Here is a 16,134-nt window from a genome sequence, read left to right on the forward strand (position 1 = left end):
GTATTTTTCAGAAGGATTTTCAGTAATTCTGATGCAAGTGGTAGGACATACAACACACAAGAAAACCTGATATGGAAAATGGATGTTATAAAAGAAGGTAAGCACAAGGTATAAGGGAAGATAAAGAAAGAATGCTTAATTCAATTAGGAGTCAGAGACCCTGATAAGGAGTAAACCATGAGAAGGAATGAATTCAAAAATGAGTCTACAATTTCAAGCAAATGAATAAGAATTCCATGTGGGAGAGCTTGGCACTTTCAGGGGGTGGCAGCTAGCTCTGTGTTTCTGAAAGGTAAAATTTGAGGATGAAATTGACCATATATTCAGGTAAAAAGCATGTGTTAATAAAGTTAAAAAGAACTAGTATAATTTGGACAAAATGTCTTGATCACAATGCAATTAATTTAGAAATCGCTAATTTATTTTACTACTCTATATGAATGAAAATGTGAAACCCATCAAACATTTAATAATTTATAGGTCAAAGAAGAAATCATAAGAAAAATTAAAAAGTGACAAAATTTCCCTCTAATTAAAATGCTACACACTGCAAGAAGTAGGAAAAAGTTTTGAATAGTAGTTAGAGGAAATATTAGAGCCTTAAAACATATATTGAAAAAGTAGAAACTTTGGAAATTAAAGAAAGTAGAAGAAAATTAAAATATAAGCTACTGAAAGTGAAATCCAAATACAGCAGAACAAAAACAGGATTATTGTACCAATTTACAATGTTTTCAGTAAATAAAACACATGCACACAAGTGTGTGTATGTATTTTGACTAATGTATTATTTAGTTGAGAGTTTTTAATAATTTGAGATTTGAGTTGAACTTAAGAACTGTTTAACATGCAGTTTTTAAATTTCCATACATATGAAGTTTAAAAATAAGGTGTAGTTGTTGTTATTGATTTCTGAGTCAATACCTAGGTTGATACACCACTGTAATCCACCAGAATGTGATTCCAGCTGTATCCAAGAATATATATATTACTTTTCTAAATGAATTTTTATGGGATAAATTATCATACAAATTAGCACATCATTAGTTAAGCTACAGATCTCAGTGTGTTGCATAAGATGACTCCTTATCATTTTCCCATCTTTAATCAGTAAGAGAGAGAGATATATTACTATCAGGGCTGTGGACAAAGATCTAATCCTATAATAAATATATGTATCATGTAAGTATCTTTCTTTATTGTATGTCAATAAGGTAAAGAAAAAACTTATTTCTGAGGTAGATATTTACAAGTAAATAAATGAAGGTGTTATTTTGCCTAAACATTCAACCTCAGATGGTTAGCATAATATCATTTTTATTTCTCTTAATTTTTATTTCCATAGGTTTTTGGGGGACAGGTGATATATGGTTACATGAGTAAGTTCTTTAGCAGTGATTTGTTAGATTTCAGTGCACTCATCATCTGAGCCGTAAACATTTTTTATTTGTGATGGAAATTATAAAAATAAACATGTTCTGACAGTTAATACAATTGAGATAGAAAGAGAGTGTCTAGACAAAATATTATTCTTGAATACCAATTATAATCTTATTTCAGTAGGCCTTATCTTAAAACCTTGCCCCAAAGACTGTAACACATCATACAATATATCTGCAGCAATTTATGGTTCATAAATACATTGGATTGGTCTGGAATTATAATGAAAAAACAGTGCCAATATTCCCAGACACTATTCCCTTTACATTGCCTCCTATTAGAAAGCTTGTTGGCATTGAAACCATTGGAAGTTTTGGAGAATTTTGAGCTAGTCAGGAAGGCTTGAAAAGATAATTTAAAAGCTTGAAGAGGGTGACTATGCAAGAAAAGAATTAGCATAGTAGACTTGGTACTCCTTTTCTTGGAAAGGCCTGTCTGCAAGGGTGAGCCTTGTCTGATATCAGGGAACTTGACTGGCAAACCCTTTCTACACTAATAAAACTTTCCTTAAATGAAACAAGTGGCTCACCGTGCTTACTCTCTACGTTTTGTATATGAACAATACAATTTATTCTGAGTACCTACTTTCCTTAAGGAAATTTGGAATTTTGGTACATTCTAGGCAAAGAGTGCCTTTATTACCAGATTACAATAGAAACCTTGGCCACTGAGTCTCCACTGGGCTACCTAGTACATACTTGATGTCCCATTTCAAAGATGGGGAAATTAAGTGTATCCTGTGTGACTCCAGTCTTGGAAGCTGGTACTTGGTTTCGTCTGGATTTTTCCATGTGCCTTTTTGCTTTGCTGATTTTGTTTCGTATCATTTCACTATAATAAGTCATAGCCATGAGAATGACTATACACTGTGTCCTGTTAGCCCCTCTAGCAAATCATCAAGCTGGATTGTCTTGGGGACCACAGTCAACATAGTGATATACAGGAAAAATTGACCTGCCATGTAATGTTCCTTATCCGTGCTGTTTGAAAGTGGAATAATACAAAGTAAAAAGAGTCATGTATTTGACCAATTTGGAATTTATCTGGACGAATAAACACCCTCTAGAACAATAAAAGTGTCTTTTGAAAGTGCCAAGAGGTTCATCAGTTACATATTGCATAAGCAATAATACTAACACCTAATATCATTACAGCACTTCTTACATGAGTCACGGTCCTAAATTCTTTAACCGGATGATGTCACTTAATCCCTGCAGTGCCTTCTAACAGTACCTATAATTACTCCTACTTTACAAATAGAGAGACGGAGGTCAGAGTAACTCAGTGACTTGCCCTGGTCATGTATCTAGTGAGAAGCGCGGGTGGGGCGTGAACATTGGAAGCCTGATTCCAGAGCCTATCCTCTTAACCACTGCCCTCCTATATTTGGCTCAGACGTTTTTCTAATCTATCATGGAAGGAAGAAGAATTTTGGACTGAGGCAGAGGGACAGGTAATTTTGGAATACAGAAACTTGATTCCTGGAAGACGTAGGTTGTTACTTCCCTAGGTTCCATCATACTGTGATTGCAGCTAAATATTTTTTTTAATCATACACTGAGGACCTAAGGGGAAAATACTGCAGCTGTGTTGGCCTAAAGGCCTGAAAAGAAGAGGCTGGAAATGTAAGAGAAATTAGAAAATAAATTAAGAAAGTGACAAATATAAAATTAACGTGTTTAAACAAATATGCCTAGAGCCCAGTGGCCTTACTGAAGGAAGAAGAAAGATTTTGGTGTTTGGAAATCCAAGGAAGCTAGAATTGCAAGGCAGAGAAACAAAGAGAAAGGTACTTCGTATATCTCTATCTCTCCCTCTCTCTATCCGTATCTCTATATTTAGAGATATGATATCTCTATATTGATCTACGTCTATCTGTCTATCTATCTATCTATCTATCTATCTATCATCTATCTATCTATCATCTATCCCTCTGTCATTTGTCTACCTATTTGAGATAGAGGTAGGTATCTTCAGAGATCCTCTCACGTGATACTCTCAGTCTTTGGTGAAATAGTGACCTAGGCTTGCAGGTAAGAAAACTACCTGACTCAAGGGAAAGCATCACAGAACAACGGAAAGGAGCAGGCTGAACCATCCTAAATGCTCATTATAGGACCAGAAAGAGTTATTATTTCCAGTGGTCAGAATGGAGAAATATTTTTGTATACAGGGCTTTGGGTAGAGTTCTTAGGAAGTTATTGTCTCAGTATTGGGGTAAATTATCCCCAAATTACCCAAAGCAGAAAAAAAACATGGAAAAACCACCATAAGGCACATTGTTGTAAAATTGCTGATACCAGTGATGAACACAAATTGTTAGAAGCAGCCAGAGGATGGAAGGCAAGTCAAGTACAGAGGAATGGAAGCAGATGTGGCATCAGGGACCACCCAAGCAAGAAGAAATGGTGGGATACCTTTAAAGTGCTAAAAAGAAAAAGAAAACTAAATCTATATCCAGACAATATATTTTTCAAAAATAAAATCAAAATAAAGACCTTTTCAGATATGTAAAAGCTAAGATAATGTATTATCACCAGACCTTTACGACAAACAAAGTTAAGGTAAATATTTCATGAAAAAGGAAAATATAAGTTTGAATTTACTACCCAAAGAAATAAAAAGCATCAGAAAAAGTAAACATATGAGTAAATTTAAAAGCTTATAAAAATATTTTTGAGAAATTTAATAGATAATATACTTTTATAAACAAAGAATACTAATGTATTTTGGCATTTATAACATACGTGAAAATAAAATTGTGACAAAATAGCACCAAGGCTAGAAGCAGAGAAATGGAAATACACCAAGAATACTGCTGTAAAATTCTCATTCTATAAATAAAGTTGTGCAATATTACTTGAATGTACAAGTTAACAATATAAATTGTAAACATTAAAGCTAGCATCAAAAAGTAAAATAAAATAAAACCCACAAAGAGGCTAGGCTAATAAGCCAACAATGGATGTAAAATGAAATATTATAAAACACTCGGTACCATAACATTCTCTTAGCTTTTATATATCTTTATACACTGCTGGTAGGTATGTCAGGAAAAGGGTGGGACAAACCCTCAAAATTAGATGAGGAAAATAGAAAACAAATAACCAGAGGTTAATTTAACCCCCACTTATAAATAATTCTATTAAGTATAAAGGGTTAACAGTGTAACTAAAAGGCAGGGGTTGTCAGAGTGATACAAAAGCAAGATCCAATTATATGGTGATATGGTTTGGCTTTGTGTCCCAACCCCAAATTTCATGTTGAATTGTAATTCCCAATGGTGGGGGAGTGACCTGGTGGGAGGCGACTGGATCACAGTGGTGGGGGAGCAGACTTCTCCCTTGTTGTTCTTACAATAGAGAGTTCTCACAAGACCTAGTTGTTTGAAGGTGTATAGCACTTCACCATTCCCTCTCTCCCTTTGTCCTGCCAACATGTGAAGACATGCTTGCTTTCCCTTCACCCTTCCACCATGATTGTAAGTTTCCTGAGGTCTCCCCATCCACACCTCCTGTACAGCCTGTGGAACTGTGAGTCAATTAAACCTCTTTTCTTTATAAATTACCCAATTCAGATAGTTCTTCACTTTTTGAGATGGAGTTTAACTTTTGTTGTCCAGGCTGGAGTGCAATGGTGTGATCTTGGCTCAGTGAAACCTCCACCTCGTGGCTTCAAGTGATTCTCCTGCCTCACCCTCCTGAGTAGCTGGGACTATAGGTGCTTGCCACAGCACCTGGCTAATTTTTGTATTTTTAGTAGAGATGGGGTTTCACCATGTTGGCCAGGATGGTCTCTAAGTCCTGACCTCAAGTGATCCACCTGCCTCTGCCTCTCAAAGTGCTGGGATTACAGGTATTAGTCACTGTGCCCAGCCAGGTAGTTCTTTATAGTAGTGTTAGAGGGAACTAATATATATAGTATTAAAAAAAAATTTTTAAGCCCATTAAGAGGTGTGCAAAGGACATGAACAGATACTTCAAAAGAAGATATACATATGTCCAAAAAGCATGTTAAAAAAATACTTAACATTGCTAATCAATAGAGAAATGCCAATGAAAACCACAGTGAGGTATCATCTCACACCATCAGAATGGCCATTATTAAGTCAAAAAATTACTCATGCTGGTAAGATTGTAGAGAAAAGGGAACCTTTATACACTGCTGGTAGGCATGTAAATTAGTTCAGCCATTGTGGAAAGCGTATGATGATTTCTTGAAGAACTTAAAACAGAATTACCCTTCAACCCAGCAATCTCATTATTAGGTATATATCCAAAGGAATGTGATTTATCCTACCATAAAAACATATGCACACGTGTCTTTATTGAAATCCTATTCACAATAGCAAAGATGTGGAATCAACCTAAATTCCCATCAACAGTAGACTGGAAAAAGACAATACGGTACATATACATCATAGGATACTATACAGCCATAAAAAAAAGGAAGTCATGTTTTTTGCAGCAACATGGATGGAGCTGAAGACCACTCTCCTAAGCAAACTGATACAGGCACAGAAAGTCAGATAGCTTATGTTCTCACTTACAGGTCGGGGCTAAACAACAAGAACACATGGACACAGAGAGGGGAACACCACACACCAGGGCTTACTTGAGGGTGCAGTGGGGAGGAGGGAGAGGATTTAAAAAGTACTATTGGGTACTATACTTATTATCTGGGTGACTAAATATTATGTACACCAATATCAGTAAAAACCAAAATTAGTTATTTGTAAGTTCAATAAAATTTAAAAAGCTATAAAAGATATAGGAAGGCTGATGAAGATAAAAGAGATTTAGGCTACCAATAACAGGACTGATTAAAAGAACATCACAACAGATTATGCAAACATTAGAAGGATAAGAAAAAAATAAAATGAACAACTTTGTGTAAATGTATTTGTTACTTATCTGAAATACACAAGTTTCTTTTAAAATACAAATTATAAAAGCTTGCTCCAGGCCTAGAAATTATCACTAGTTAATTCTAACAAACTATTAAGGGAGAAATAATTCTGTACTAACTCCTCCTTATAAAATAAAAAACTATAATAATTCTGTACTAACTCCTCCTTCTGTAAAATAGAAGACTCCAAATCACTCCATGAGGCCAGTATGACCCTGATAGCAAAACTGAAGACAATACCAAAAGAGAGAGAAATACTTATTAATATTTCTCATAAAGATAGATACAAAAATTTTATAAGACTTTAACAAATCAAATACAACTATACATTAAAAGAATGATAAATCAAGACTATATGAAATTTACCAGCAGTACAGGGTTGATTTAACGCTGGAAAATCAATCAATGCTATTTCCCATGCTAGCAGTCTAAAATATAAAGCATTTCAATAGATGCAGTAAAATAGATGCTGATTTAATCAGTTCTGTCGCTGGATCTGATGTAAGTAAACAATTCTTATTTTAATTTGGGATGTGGACATTTCCAGTGTGGCCATGATCAGTATAGAAATCTCTGTGCTGCTGATAAATTAAGATTTCTATTCCTGTCATAAAATAACTTCACCAGGAAGAAGCATGTTGTTTTTCAATATTCATCTCCACAGGATAAATAAAGCTACCATTCAAGAGAAAAATAATTAGTTTCAATCCATAAAACAGAAAATTAAATTTATTGTGATGTATCCAGCTAGAGCCTTTAAAATTGTTTCTGTTTTTGTTTGTCTTCTAGAATAACAAATGCATGTGACAGAAAGTTGAGAACTGGTAAAGTGGCCCCTTGATGTCCCAGAGAGCCTGGCTTTTTCTACCTTTGCACTCAGCCTGTGATTAGATTATTCACACATATCTCCTCAAGGTTGAAAAGTGGCTGCTCCGTCTCTAGCATCACATCAGTGTTCCATGCAGGAGGAATGGAAAGAACAAAGGGCCAAAAGTGTTTGCCACTCTGCTTTCAAAGAGCTTTCTGAGAAGCCACACTTCATGACTTCCACTTAAGTATCTTTAGCTAGAAGGATGACACTGTCTATGCCCACCTGCAAGGTGGGCTGAGATTTTGGTTTTTAATCTGGAAACAGTGATATTACAGCAACAATAGGGGTTCCGATTATAAGGAATAAAAGGAAATAGGTATTTAGTAGACAACAGAGTGTCTGCCACATGCTCTCCTCCCTGCAATCAATGGAGGGCTTTTGCTGACAGGCTGACTCATATTGAAGACATTAGATCTGCATACAAAGTTTTAAGCTAGTTAGGTTTTGGATCTTCACAGACCTTGAGAATAATCCTGTAATTTCTACAGCAATCTCTGCTTTTTGTTGGTATAAACTTTGAAGAAAGAGTACAGCAGTGGTTGTATGTGGTAGAACAGCTGAGGCCTCTCTAGTTTGAAAACTGGATTTGTTCAGACTCACCTAATCTTGACTGATGAAATATTAAAGAAGAGTGTTTCCTTGTTTTTGATAAACATGTGGATTACCCCTACTAAAACTTTAAAATATGAGTCTGAATTATGTCTACTTAAAATGCTAATTCATCAAAAACTGCACAAACATCAATGACCTAACATTACATTTTTTTTTTACAAGCATGTGGGTACTTAGTATATGGCATCCCTGAATGTTCATCGATGAGGAAATTTTAATCTAACATGATTACTCACTTTGTCTCAAAAAAAAAGAATAAATTTAATTTGTTAATTGTGAAGCAATCTATTGACTTTAAAGGTGATCAACATTTTCCAAAGCAAGTGTGATTTTTGAGAAAAAATATAGATAGAAACAGTTACGAATACAGACATATAGCTGCTGAATGAATGAGGTGATGAGAAAGAGGCCCAGCAATTCTGGATTGTTCATTACTTGTCTACTTTAATTTTCTAAGACTTGCAGAATTTTACTTTGATTGATTCTACATATCCAAAACATTCAAAGGTGAGTTTAAATGGTTTCGATATGTTTTAAACATAGCTTTCATCATTGTACTTCAATTTTCTCTATACTAATGGAAGGAATGCCTGTTTCTTACCCACTAGGAAGAGATTTCCTTCAAAACCAGCCTGACCAACATGGTGAAACCCTGTCTCTACTAAAAATATAAAAATTAGCTAGGAGTGGTGGTGTGTAACTGTAGTCCCAGCTACTTGGGAGGCTGAGACAGGAGAATTGCCTGAACCCAAGAGGTTGAGGTTGCAGTGAGTCAAGCGGAGATAATGCCACTGCTCTCCAGCATGGGCTACAGAGCAAGACCCCGTCCTAAAAATAAAAATAATAATAATAATAATAAATTTGAAATCTTTAGTTTAGTTGGTTTCATTGCATGAACAGTACATAACTTCACCATGGGGAAAAAGCACTTTATCGCCATCATTTTAGATACCCCTCCCTCTGGTTCAAAAAACCCCAGAAAACTTTCCAACTGAATTAAGTTTGGATGTGTTGTAATTAGTAGAGGTTTACCTCAGAATAGGTGAAAATAAAAATAAAATAAAATCCTTATAAAGGATGCTAGAGTTATGCTGGGCCCTTTTATGTGTCTCATGTAGGTTATGCTGTGTTAGGGGTTAGAAGACCTGCCTTCCAGATCTAGTTCTGTCATTAAACAGGTTTGACATGTTGGACAAAATACACACATTAATGCTTTGGCCTCACATTTTTCAGTTACACAATGAGTTGTTTTTAATTACAATGATACTTAAATTATAAGATATAGTATGAATTCATCTTTTATTAAGTCCTGTTTTCTCAAAAGGAAATGTGGATACAGCACTGACCCAGAGCAATTCCCTTCTTGGTTTATTAAATTTATGAAAGGAATTCATATTCCTCTGGAGGAATCTTACTAGGCTTCTCAGAGCAAAACTATTTGGGGTTGGAAACACAGCCATAGCTGAATTGAATTCCTTGACTGACACATGGCATCTAAGTCTTAGGAAAATCCTATGGACTTCTTGACCAGCTTAACAGGCCTAAGTAAGGACCAGGCTTGAATAAATCACCCACCATAGCCAGTACTTTTACCAGTTGACTAAATAATGATAACATTTGCCATTTCCTTAGCATATACTTTTTGCTAGGAACTGAAATTTATCTATATTATTTAAAATCTACAGCACAAAACCTCAAAAGTAGGTGTTAACGATCCTATAGAGACGACTAATTCTCATAGACATTCACTAATTGTTCATGGCCAAGTAATTATTAAATGCTAGAGATAAGATTGAAACCCAGGTCTGCTGAACCTTGAAGCCTGCGCTCTTCTTTCACACAGCCAAGCCTCAGTCCTAAGATTGGAAGGGTGTTGGATTCCTAATAGATCATCCTCCCAGCACCACAGTCTTTGGTGGCGTATGAATTTTCTAGCATTTCCAAAGTGGTATGGAATGTTTGAAGAGTTCTGGGACTGTAGCAAAATATACAAGAATATAAAGTTATTTTTTAAAAAAAACAAACCCGCAGAGCTCCCTCAAATAGGAGTTTACAGGCAAAGCTTTGTAAACAGGTTACATTTGACCTGAGCTTGGAGGAAAAGCAGGGTTTTGATAGATTGAATGAGAAATAGAGGGAGCTGGGAAATGATGGTGTGCTCAGGAAACACTGAAATATCCTTACACACAGGAGTGTAGTGGGAGTTATTACTGAGTTAGGCATTAATATTTAAAGAAAGGTAGGCAAAGTAAGACTTAATGAGTTCCATTTATGTTTCAAACCCTCTGCTGGACTCTTCATCATGTCTCCAGTAGGGGTGGGGTGGGGGCGTCAAGACAAAGAGTATGTGTTTAAATTATTTGACAATGAGGATTCATTGGTGTCTTCATCAGTGATGTCTTTAACACTGTGCAACCAGATTAGTGCTCAGTTTTAGGGAGATTACTTTGTCAGTTGCCTGCTTAAATATATTATTCATATAGAGGAAAAAGTTAAAGACAGATCTCTTAAAGCTAAATGGATCCCTAATCTGTGAATTCATATAAATATCTTGGATACACAAATGCTTTTCTCTAACTTCCAAGGAGTAATTCACATTTTCTCACTTTTTATGTAATGAATGACAATAATTTTAATAAAAATAGTATTTTCTGAGCCCTTATTTATGTATGAGGGTATTCTAAGTGCCTTTATACACATTTTCTTAATTAATCATCACAGGGTCAAATAAGTCAGAGATTTAGAATGAATTAAGGAATTAGGTGTAGACAGATTAAGGAACTGAGGTTTAGACAGATGAAGGAATTTCCCCAAGACCACACAGTTACTAAATGCCAGTGCCGGCATTTTCATTCAGTTGTAAATCCAGAGATCCCAACCACTGTGGCACTAAAGAACAGACTGAGTAAAAAAACCCTGCGCCATTTTGGAAAAATATCCCTTCTTTTTAGTGAAACACATAATGTTAGGAGCATTCTTAATATCAGTCAGGCTACCAATAACCATTCTTAGGGTAGAAAACCAATAAAATGAGCCCACCAAAAAGGAAGAAAATTTCAAAATTTTCTTTAAAGAGGACCCAGCAATAATCACTTTGAAAATAAGAAACTGGGCCAAATGTATCCATCAAGCACATAAAATACCCATTGTGCTTCCAAAAATCAAGATCCAGCCAAAAAAAGCTGAGGAGAATTATGAAGGCATCTCAGTGCTAGCAGCTGGGTAGCATTGTGATATGGCAGGTTAAGATGAGAATGTGTTGAGAGGACTGACTCCTTCAACTCATCCTGGTGCAGATATTATGAGCTTAAAGATAAGGTTTAATCACTGAACTCAATTTGCTGTTAAGGTGACTTGTCAAGAGCTGAGGATAATTGCAACTGAATCTCAAGTCTCAGTGCTAAACAGTCTTATAAATGGCATCACCCACAGTATCCGTGGTGATACCAGCGGAGGCCCAGCTGTTTTCTCTGTAGTTCCCACACTTGGGAAAGACCACAGGGTTGTTTCAGGTAGACTTATGGAGGGGGCTGGTATTTTGGTGAATTTACCATTGGTCTAGTTTCTGAATTGCTAATATTGAGGACCAGCTTCTCATGAGGATAAATTTCAGTGAAATTTATTTATGTTACCCAAATGCACAGGAGGACTACTTATAATTGAAAATTTAGTTATTAATTTTTAAAGCCTCAAATTCTTTGTGGAATAGTACAGAATATAAATAATGGAAGGCTGAGTGGCAAGGCAGAGAGAAGACATGGTCTGGATTTAGACAAAACAGTTTCTGAGAACTTCATTTAGCTAGATGACCTTGAGCAACTTCTTAACGGCTCTAACCTACAGTTTCCACTGAGAAATTAAGATGATATTATGTCATCGGGTTAGTTTGACTCTGGAATACTCAGCTCAAGGGCAAGGGATACTGCCTGGGGAAAACATCACGGGCTGCTAAGGCTGGCTAGAGCAATCATAGCTGCATGCCCCAGGAAGCAGGGCCCCAGAGAAGTAGCTGTCTAGGTACCCATCACACTAGGGCATTACCAGGGGTCTCAATTTGGTGGTTGGATCATTGCAGTATCAGAAGGGCTCTCATTGTAGAAAATCCTAGAATGTAGTTTCCTTTACCTCACAATATGGAAGTCTCAAGACATTAAACCATGGCTATGATAAAATGGCATTGGTTTCAGAGTCTGGCTCCAGTGACATAGGAGGATTGGCAACACGGAACAGGGGAGCCAGGGTACTTTCAGAAGGAGTTCTGTGCACTGAACCATCCCATACTAGGGCAGAGTAGTCCCTGGTGCTTCTGTTCCATGCCATAACATTGAATTCCAATTCCCTCTGTGTGATGGAAACAAAGCTGTTACTCTTCCTGCCCATCATTATGGCTAACTTTGGGCAACTGTCCAAGATGAAGGCAGGGAGGCAAGGCAAGTTCTATCAGCAACATGGCAAGAGACTTTGAATACTAATGAGATTCTAGAAAAGCTTAGAAAAGTACCTGAACCTCACAAAGAGCATCTGTTCCTAGGGCCAGTGAGGTATCTGCTGGGCCACCTGTATTTTAAGGTCTGAATAACATTAGCCCAGCACCCTGTCGCAGTTTCTCAGCCTATGGAAGCCACATGGCAAGATTTCTCTGAATTCATTTCTCTCCTTTCCTCTTTCTCCTTTCTTCTCCTCTCCTTTATTTTTCTTTTCCTTTCTTTATTTCCCTTTCCCTTTTCCTTTTTCCTTCTCCTCTCCTCTCCTCTCCCCTCCCCTTCCCCCCTCCCCTCCCTTTCCCTTCCCTTCCCATTCCCTCCTTTTTCCCTCCTCTCATCTCAACTGCACTTCCAAGTAACTTGGAATTCTTTCTAGAAAAAAATCTTAATCTAATAGATATTTTATTTTAAAAGTATTGCTTTCCTTTCCTTTTTCCCTCCCTCCCTCTCTCTTTCCCGCCCTCTCTCCCTCCTTCCTTCCTTCTTTCTTTCCCTCTGCTCTCTTTTCTTTGTTGTTCACATTGGCAACACGATTATGAACCACAATGACCATGGTATGGAATTTGTTGTCTTCTTCAAGTTGAACACTGACCTACCCATACAAACACTCACTCTGAAAGTGTTCACGCCCTGGTAGACTTTATCAATGATTTTTGGAAATGAGTGAGAGAAGAGGGTCACATAATAGCACTGGGAAAAACAAGCGTAATGGACACCTAGGCTGTCCCATCCCTGGAGATTTCATTACCCCCCTCTTCATCCTCCCTTTCTCACTCCTTTTTACTTATTTTTCCCATTTGCTTTTGGGCACAAATCCCACAAATTAGACTTCTCTTCTCAGGCAAATCAATTATAATGTCCTTTGCTAATATTCATGCCGTCTGCTAATGTCTCACTTCTCTTAAGGGAAAAGAAGGTAGTTTTTTTGAGGACCATTTCTTCCCTGAGAGATATTCTTATGTTATCAGAAAAGATAGTAAAAAAGACAATAATGATCAGAACACTGGTGCTTCCACAATTCAGAATGTTTTTTCGGCTGATGCTAAGTAAACATTACTATTCACTTAGCCAACTCACTTCAGCATTCTAGCAAAAGAGCCTATTACTCCAATTTTACCTAATGACAGTCACGTGTCAAATAGTTAAGCTTAGCTTTCTTTATATTCATTGCATAAAAGTCTTAACATATGCATGTTAGAAGACACCCTATTCTTTATTCTCATCAGCAATACTTTTAAAAGAAAATACCTATTAGAATAAGATGGTTTCTAGAAAGAATTCCACAGGAAACCAGCATCCATTGTATCTTGCCGTTTGTTATGTTCAGTTTCTGAGGATGACTCCTTAACCTTCTGCCTTGATACTAAGGTCAGCCTTTACATAACGCTAGTCATACCCTGTGCTCTGAAAGTTGCTTACAAGAAGTATGGGGTCAAGTTACTTGCAAGTGCAATTGAGAAGGATTCAGAATTACCACTTCTGATTTTGTTGTCCAGAAAATACTGATTAATTTAACCAGAATTTCTGCAGGAAATATTCTGTCATTGTGTAACAGGAAAGTTCACCCTATTATGATAATGGCCAGGTGTATTTTTTTAATGAAAAAGTTATCTTATTTGACCACATCAGCAAAATATTTTATACCTGAATTAGTAACCAGATATGGAAAACTAGGAAAAAGAAGGTGAAGAATAAGTAAAATAGCCAGTAGTTTAGAAAAAAAGTAAAATATAATGCATTGGTTAGGCAAGCAAAAATTTGTAGAAGTGTTACAGAAGAATTTTGCAGAAGATTTTTGAATTTTAGTAGAGATATTTTTGGAGGTTTCAAAGGTCTTAAATAATCTGCATGTAGTTTTACATGACTATACCCTGGAATTGGGAAACTTGTGTAGAGCAAGTTGATGTAACATCACAATAGGAAAGATGAATATTTTCTCATATTCTAAAAACTGCTCAAGCATATGAGTGGCACACGAAATATCAAATATCATCCCTCAGTATCCCAATAATTTTTCCAGGGCAAAAGTGTTGTATTTGACTGAGTGTAGAAAGTTATCACAAGACAAAAGTATGCCAGATTGCAGGGTCATTTATTATGCCGGCGACCACAGAGGACTCACGTCTCCCCAACCTGTGGTGGCAACAGGAGGGTGCCACGATTTTTTATACCCGAAAAACCACCTTGGGAGTGGGGGTGAGGGGCGGGGATGGGGATGAAAAGGCTTCAGACATTCCCAGGGCTAGTGGATTCTGTAAATTACCTCCTGGGCAGAGATGAGGGTGGGGGTCTCCGGACATTCCAAGGGATGGGGACTTTTGTCATTCCGTTTGTTACTTAAGTGGTTTACAGAAGTCAAGATAAACATTTGTTTACACATTATCTGGTTAAGGTGGAAATCACAGACCTTAGTTACTTATTACAAGTCGCAGAAGTCAGGATGGCATGGGTTAGGACTGCTTGCCTGTCACATTAGGGCCACAGAGAGCAGTTACTGATAAGAAAAGGTAAGCAGCTTTACATAGTTTTGAAGAACAAACTGGCAGTTCTATTTACAGAGGCCAAGGACAGTAGTTATGGTGAGGAGAATGGGGCAGCCATTTCAACTTATCTAAAAACAGTTTTGCATTTTATAAAATAGTTTTGCTCTGGTTCTGGCTCTAGGCCAGCACAATATCACAAAAGCAACTATTGTTGTCCCATTAGTTTGAATGACTAATTTTCTGGCCAAAAACATTGCAGCTTTTTTTTTTTTTTAAGATCTCAGCACATTAAATAAAATAAACTGTTAGTTATTTGGAGGTACACTAGTTCATCGGTGGCTTTGCATACTTAATCATGTACACTTTTCTCACTTTAACTCCTAAAACAGCAGAGAAATATCAGCAGTAATAAAATACCTTCAAAATGCATAGTTTTATGTAAACAACAATTTCCACATGTAGAATAGATCCCAGCCAGGCACAGTGGCTCACTCCTGTAATCCCAGAACTTTGGGAGGCTGAGACAGGCAGATCACAAGGTCAGGAGATTGAGACAATCCTGGCTAACACAGTGAAACCCCCTCTCTACTAAAAATACAAAAAATTAGCCAGCCATGGTGGTATGTGCCTGTAGTCCCAGCTACTCGGGAGGCTGAGGCAGGAGAACCACTTGAACCCAGAAGGCAGAGGTTGCAGTGAGCCAAGATCAAGTCACTGCACCCCAGCCTGGGTGACAGAGCGAGACTCCATCTCAAAAAAAAAAAAAAAGAACCTGTCGTTTATACTAATGATGGGGCCCCTGCTGTGCTGCATTATGGGAGGACCTCTAGAGAAGAAATACGCAAAACAGAACCAGACTGTGGGCTAAAGCAGGATGCTGGGTGGCAGGGCATAGACCTGATGAAGACAGCAAAGCTGCTTGCTTCTTTCCTCACTCATGGGAAGGAACCAAAAGACCAAGTCTATGAATGTGTGGCAACCTGGAATTCCTACTCTGGTGTCTCGGCCCAGAAGTGAGGGTGTTGCATAGCTTCCACTCCATTAGTAAAGTGTTCTTTTCAGAGTCAGTAGAGCCTACCTTGTTCTTCATAATGAAAGATGGTGCAAGCTGATGCAGGGAATTGTGAGAAGAGTTCTCACAGAGATAGGCAGGAAGAAGAAAGGGCCAAGCACCTCAGCCCCACAAGCCTGCTAACTGAACCCTTAGGGCTGGTCTCCAACCCTGCAGAGAACTAGAATGTCATAGAGAACCAAGGATCTTAGTGGAAGACCACAGAGGCTGCTTCTGACTATGAACATGGTGTAGATGGGTAGATCTGGTTTGATCCTCATGGGA

The sequence above is a fragment of the Cebus imitator genome, unplaced genomic scaffold, assembly GCF_001604975.1.
Source record: "Cebus imitator isolate Cc_AM_T3 unplaced genomic scaffold, Cebus_imitator-1.0 Scaffold307, whole genome shotgun sequence".
NCBI lineage: Eukaryota > Metazoa > Chordata > Mammalia > Primates > Cebidae > Cebus > Cebus imitator.